This window comes from Anneissia japonica, unplaced genomic scaffold (assembly GCF_011630105.1).
Source record: "Anneissia japonica isolate Jap-2015-1 unplaced genomic scaffold, ASM1163010v1 scaffold674_len412849_cov176, whole genome shotgun sequence".
NCBI lineage: Eukaryota > Metazoa > Echinodermata > Crinoidea > Comatulida > Comatulidae > Anneissia > Anneissia japonica.
In genome coordinates, this window is record NW_022753836.1 from 339,282 (window position 1) to 346,781 (window position 7,500).

The 7,500-nt window shown below is 29.0% G+C and overlaps 2 long non-coding RNA genes across 2 annotated transcripts in view; both read left to right on the forward strand.

Annotated features, from left to right (window-relative positions):
• The first annotated feature begins 1,290 nt into the window (after positions 1 to 1,290).
• LOC117122958 overlaps positions 1,291 to 7,500 on the forward strand; it is a 15,935-nt gene continuing 9,725 nt past the window's right edge. The window contains exon 1 of the long non-coding RNA XR_004447779.1: positions 1,291 to 1,509. This is a non-coding gene — a long non-coding RNA (uncharacterized LOC117122958). The remainder of the gene's footprint in view (positions 1,510 to 7,500) is intronic.
• Positions 1,684 to 7,018, forward strand: LOC117122957. Its single transcript, XR_004447778.1, has 3 exons — positions 1,684 to 1,835; positions 5,475 to 5,536; positions 6,067 to 7,018. It is a non-coding gene; the product is annotated as an uncharacterized LOC117122957 (long non-coding RNA).

The following is a 7,500-nucleotide window of genomic DNA, read 5'->3' on the forward strand; positions in this document are numbered from 1 at the left end:
AATTAAAATATTGTTTAATGTTTTCTTCACACACATCATATTTATGGGCTAAACATTTTACAGTAGTTGTTTTTCAGTGATAAAATAAAAATGAAATACGTTTTTTAACTGATCAGCGGACAAAAAACGTAGCTAAGAAAGATCCTTTTGCCTTGCCTTCATGCTCAAATCTCGAAGCAAAGGCCGTTGTGTAGCGGTCTCAACGTTTGTATAAATACACTAAACTTTTCGTGTCGCGCGGGTTTGTGTTCTTGTCTAGTTTTTCCTTGATTGCTTGCGGTCAGAGGTATTTGAATGTTTGTAAATAAACTAATAATAAACTAAAATTTTCGTGTCGAGCGAGTCGTTCTTGTCTAGTCTTGTGGTCGGATACGGTACTACTAGTACTACTGTACTACATTTAAAACATATTTTAAGGGGAATTCTTTTGTCGTCTGAGGTTCTCCTTAACATTGTCAAATTTTACCTTTACGGACAGTATTTTTTATTATGGAACTGTTTTTACCATCTTCATTGTTTTATGTTCCCCATGGCAACCCTTTCACCAGGATTTTTAAAGAATGGTGAAATTTCAGAAAATGTCCTCAAAATGTTAAGGGTGGTGCACAAAATTCTAAAGGGTGGATACAAACAATTTCTATTCTAGTACATAGCAAGTGACACGCTAAGTCTGTAGCAAGTGACACGCTAAGTCTGTTTATTGACCTTGCATTTAAATTAATATTTTTTTTAAGCGTGGTTCCAATATTTTAAGCATGGCGTATAATTTGCCTTTTTAATATTTTTATTTAAATTATGTTGTTTCTGTGAGTATCCTACGTAAAAAGATATTTTATCTGCCATTAAAGATCCTAGTTAATCGTTTTTCATATTATTAATTTATTTACATAACAAGAATATTATATTCTTGTTATAATAATGATTTACTATAAATATTGTTTAACATTTACGGAAATAAATTTTGTTTAATGAATGAATAATTAATGCACTTGACAACAACAACTAGGCATCAGTTATTATTTTTAATGGTGTCTACCACATATTTCTTCTTCAATTATATACAGATACTAAATAAAAGCTCCATTGTACAAGTATATTTATTCAGTTTGTTTTCAACGTAGTACTATCAGATTGTTTTGAAAGCTTTAATGCAGTCACTATAACAATATTCGAATTTCACAAATTTCGACTTCTGGAGGAATTCAAAAAGTTAAAAGTGAGGGGGAAAGGATGGAACGGAGGTTGGGGGCTGGCGTTGGGCTAGGAGAGGGGGATCGGTAAGAGGATGGTTAATGGAAGGATCCTGTTGGATGATAGGGAAATCCTTCCGAATAGAACCGGCAATAGTTCGGTTGAGGGGGTGATAGTTTAGGACAATGGGGATACGATTATTGTTAGAGAGCTTCGGCTTGTACTGGAGGAGGTCTTTGCGGGGTTTAGAGTGGGCTTTCTGTATCTGATGCTTGATTAATTTGAGAGGGTAGCCAGTAGCTAGTGAGATATTTACAGGTAATAGCTTGAATATGGTGAGTATATATATATCACCCCATTATTCTACTGTCATCATATTTATATATGTAGGACTGGTGACTGTCCTTGTAAAATGCAATATGCGAGGGTTATATAATCCTAATATGGCTTATGCCGTCCTGTATATTGTATATACAACCAGATTACAACAGTTTAATTACTATACTGGAACAGCCTCAAACGCCGGGAACCAGCGTAGATTTTTAAACCAATTTCTAAATACGCCATTTTGGAATTCATCAGAATTGTGACTGTAAACACACGCATTTACAGGGTTTTTTGGATTCAAAATAGTACGTATACAGGTATGTATATCATGCCTTTCTCTAAATTTTAGACTTATATTAACTCTCATGCTTTAAAAACATTAAAGTTCAGTCAACCTAGGCCTAGACCAAGGCCCTCGGCATATTACGTAGTTTAGGCTTAGATGAACAACTTTCGGCTCGATCATGTGTGTGAAAAAGCTGGGCCTCTGGCTTAGGGGTGAAGGGCCTAGGTATTTAGAATTGCCAAGAGGCTCCCTACTTTGAGTGTCATAGTGGGCCCCCCTAATAGTAATTCCCTGGTGTTCTATTACCTCAGTGCAGGCCTATTTGAATTCACTATTTCTACTACACTAGCCTCCTATATTAGGCTTAAGGCCTACTAGGCCCTAGTGTATAATATAGAGCCCTATGTAGACACAGGCCTCTAACCCAGGCATAGCCTAGACTCGATTTTATTACAGAGGTTCTAGGCTAGGCTTCCCCCTCCCCTCACTTCCTCCCGTCCTAGACTTGACCACCTAAGCCCCACCATAGTAACTTTGAAAATATTGATAATTTATTAATAAATTTTAATCATACAGGTATGAATGTGTCATCTGCTTTGATATTTTTAATTTATTCTTCTAGGCCTATAACATTTTTAATAGTATTTAGATATTTACATTGATAATAATCATAGTAATAATAATAATAATAATAATAATAATAATAATAATAAAATAATAATAATAATAATTAATAGTCATATTTAAAAAAAAACTGTAAATCAGATATTGATCATTTTAGGGATGTTCTTGTTTGCTTGCTCACTCCGCACCTAAAGTTTACAAAATAACAAAAAGGGAGAAAAAAAAGGAAAATTATACAAGGATAAAAGAATACAAAAGTGATAATAATAATATTAGTAACAATAAAAGTATTATTATTATTGTTATTATTATTATTATTATTATTATTATTATTATTAATAATAATAATAATAATATATCATCCATTCGTCCATCCATTTACTCACTCATTCTCTCACTCATTTACACTCACTCATTTTTTTTTACTCATTCATTCATTATTTTATTTATTCATTTATTCACCCACTCATTCAAACACTAAATTATTCATCCATTTATTTATTTATGCATTCATTCTTTCATTTAATCATTCATTCATTCATTCACTCACCCACTCACTTATTCATTCATCCATTCATTTATTCATGCATTAATTCATTTATTTACTAACTTACTCACTCACTCATTAATTAATTAATTCATTCATTCATTCATTCATTTTTTCATTCATTCATTCATTCATTCATTTTCGTTTATTCATTTGATTTTATTTATTCATTCATTTTCAATTATTCATTTTTATTCATTTATTCATTCATATTAATAATTATGGTTATAAAACAAATGTGTATTTTTTTATTGGAACTAAAAATACTATGTTTTTTGGAACAGTTGCGGATTTAAAAGAGGCCCAGCTGGCCTGGTCCCCACCTAAAGTTAACAAATTTTAAAAAAATGGGGAAAAAGGGAAATTATACAAGGATAAAAGGATACCATAATAATAATAATAATAATAATAATAATAATAATAATAATAATAATAATAATAATAGTAATAATAATAATAGTAATATTCCATCTATTCATTCATCCATTTACTCACTCATTCTCTCACTCATTTACTCTAACTAATTTTTTCACTCATTCCTTCTTTATTTAATTCATTCATTTATTCACCCACTCACTCAATCACATATTCATTCATCTATTCATTTAATAATGCATTCATTCATTTATTTATTCATTCATTCATTCATTCATTTTTATTTATTCATTCGATTTTATTTATTCATTTATTTTTAATCATTCATTTTTATTCATTCATTTATATATTCATATTTTCATTCATTCATTCATAGATTACGCTATGCTTTAATTATGGTTGTAAAACACATGTGTGTTTTTTGAATAAAACTAAAAATTTTTAATTTTTTGAAACAGTGGTGGATTTAAGGGCGAGCCCAACTGGCCTGGTCTCCACCTAAATTTTTCAAAATAACAAAAAAATAGGCAAAAAAGGAAAATTATACAAGGATACACTATTGATAATAATAATTATTATATTAGTAATAATAAAACTATTAATAATAAAACTATTATTAATAAAACTATTAATAATAATAATAATAAAATACATTTAAATATATTTTGAGAGTGCTGAGAGTGCCATTTCCAATCATCTAGAGGTGCAATAATCATAAATATTCTCGCCTTAGCCAAAACCGTGGTGGGGCTGATGTGTACAGACCCACAACCTGTGGATTGGTCCATCTCTGGGCCCTCTCTATTTCAAATTTCTGGATCCGCTATTGAGTGGGTATGTAAGTTGTGCCTAGGCATGGCACTGCTAAGGTAGCATCTGATCTAACAAGGATTATTGATACTATATATTAATTGATAAAAAAAAAAATCACCTCCCAACATAACTATTTAATTTTAAAGAGGTGATGCTAAACAAGTATTTTTTTATTTGGCCTAATTTAATTTAAGGTTTTTTCTCCAATATTTCAACATAGATGGTTATATATTATTATGCAGTAACCTTGGCCTTATGATGTTTTTGCGCACCTAGGCCTACCTCTCTACCAGCAATTTTGTACACAAATATGAGTTATATTACTTCTCAGTGTAATCCTGCAAATTAAATTCTGATCACGCCAATTTCATCCTCAGTGTCCAGTATTCATACAGCACTTTGTTTCAAAGTACTTCACAATTTGCCAATTCATTTAAATTCAAATTCAATTAAAAAATACTTTATTATCCAAAGCGATATTCATTTTGCCATGGTATAATATATCAAACAATGTACAATGAATAAAATATTATTAAATTATTAAAAAGAAAAAGTAACACAAAAATTTATGAAACAATTTAAAAGAGAAAATTTTTTTAAATCCTCAAACTCTCCGGACTTGTATAATCTATTATTTTTATATCATTATTTATTTATTATTTTATTATTATTTGTTTATTTTGTTATTATTGCAGATTACATGCATTTACGTAATGTGTTTTTCAATAAATTAGGACTACCGTATCTCTGACAGACTGCACTTGATCTAGAAAAAAAACATCAAGTCAATGATAAAGTAGCTAGTGAGTGCTAAAAACACACATGTCTGTCCACACGTTAATAAGATACCCAATGAAATTACAAATAGCTTTGTTATAATAATCTTATTATTAGGACTCACATTATATAATTAAAATATGTTTTATTGAAATGATTTAGGCAATTTATTAGGTCAATATGTAATATGAAGGTCTCATTGCTGCCCCTCATTGTCAATCCTTCACTTTATTAAATGTATATCTACATCTCAGAAAAACATAGTTTTTTCATTTTTTGCCTAAATCCTATAAATGTTACGGCTTATAATTTAACTTAAATTTAATTATTGTTGATCTCATTTTGTCTATCCCTCAGAGGAATTTTGCTGATGGTTCTAGCTATATGAACTCGGCAAGGATATTAGTGTGGCCAATATTTTGTTGATGAGTTTGGGCTTAGGGGAAGTTTTAAAGGGGTATATTACTTTCATTAGTCCTGTAAAAGAATTCAATAATTGAAATGTGACTAAATCTCACTTCTTTTACTCTACAGAAAATATTGTATGCAAGCAGTTAAACTGGGAGCAAGTTTATGCTTAACAAAACATGCATAAGGTAGGTGATTTTAATCACTGTATTAAATTTGTGAATACACATAAAAGAGAATTGTGTAGCCTATTGCACAATTCACAATCTATATAACAGTAAAAATTATAAGTAATAAAAAGAAAAAAACAAATAATAATTCATTCATCTCATACAACTTCTACTGCTCCATCTAGAATCCTACAGTATTTTAGTTGAAGAATGTCATTTCCCCTTGTCATACAATACATATACATGTAAGACCATGATTAATGCACAAACTCCCCCACTTCCAAGAAGTATTTGTAGTGAAACTTATTACTAAATAGGGCCATATAAACAATGATTCTCATGGGGGATTGTATGCATTTTTTACAGCAGCTAACAAATCACCAAATTAGTCTAAGTTCTGCCTATCATTAATACAGAAGTTTAAAATGGTTATGTTTTTCAGGGAAAAAATTATCTTTAATTAACAGTGGCGATGTTTCTCCACAAGAAAGTCACTCACATTTTGTTAAATTGTATATGAAGCTGTAATACTTTTTTCTTTCTTTCAGCCTATAGTTTTGAATCCAAGATTTACCCTGTCAGATGGATTTAATGTTTGACCTCAACGGTAGACTGTTTAATTTCACTTCTGTGCAGAGAGAATCAATATACATTTCAATAACAGGCTGTGAAGAGAAGTCTAAAAAATTATTCTGGAAATCTGTTCTGTTGGCCACCACAAACAATTAACTAATGATTATGTATGCAATTCATTATATACAATGTCCAGTCAGAAAAATCTAAGCAATGTTATATTGATGATCACAGATTTAATAATTTGTACAAAGGAAGATTATAAGTCTAGTAAAAGGGATATGTGGCATTCACTGAACATACAAATTATTATAGATTCATATTCCTTGAGGAAAGATAAGATTTTAATATTGGATATAGTTACAACTTGTTATTTTAGAAATTGTAAGAATTCAGAATTACCATTTTTTTTTTGTGAATTATGATATATATGAGAGGCATTAGCTCTTGAGATCATAATAAACATTTTCTTATAAGCTGCTAATTTTTTGAATTTTATGTATAGTATTGCATTGTACCTTTTGGGCAAAAAAAAATATAAATATTTAATCCTACATGTCATTGTTTATTTAAAAATATCATTCTCCATAATATGGTTTTCTTCATGCAATAATCATTTCTTATCATCATCATTAAAGCTATTTTATCAACTTTTCTGCCTCTCATTATGTACCATTGACTAATTTCAGTAATCTGTTTAAAATTAAATCCTCAATGTTTGATGCTTAATTTAAGGAACCATTGAGGGAAAATGTGTTTGAACTGTATGAAAACAGTTATTTAATTTCAACAAATATTGTTGGGCCCAATTCCTTTAGTTATAATTTCTCTTGTAAAAAAAATTACTGTATATTTAACTAAAAACTGTTGGCTATAGTGAAATTATTTTTATTCCATGATCGACTGTATTCATAGAAATTATGTGTGTAAGGGTTTCAAATAATAATTTATAAACCTTCTTTATAACATGTTTACTTTCATTTTTTGACATTTATGTGTATATATATGTTACTATGCATATATGATTATGACTATAAAGTTAATTATTTAATTTATTAAAATAATTTTGTGTCAAATTTAGTTATAATTTTTACTGTAAAAAAATTAATCTATATTTAACTAAAAACTGTCGACTATAGTGAAATTATTTTTTTCCACGTTCCACTGTATTCATAGAAATTATGTGTATAAGGGTTTCAAATATATTTGTATAAACCTTTTTTTTAACATTTTTACTTTAATTATTTGACATTCATCTGTATAATACTATGCACATACAATTGTGACTTTTAATATTAATAAATTTGAATCAAAGGTCTAGATAAATTCATTGTTTGTTATTTTATAATTATAGTTAAAGTATATACATGCATACATACATGCATACATATATATACATATATATACAT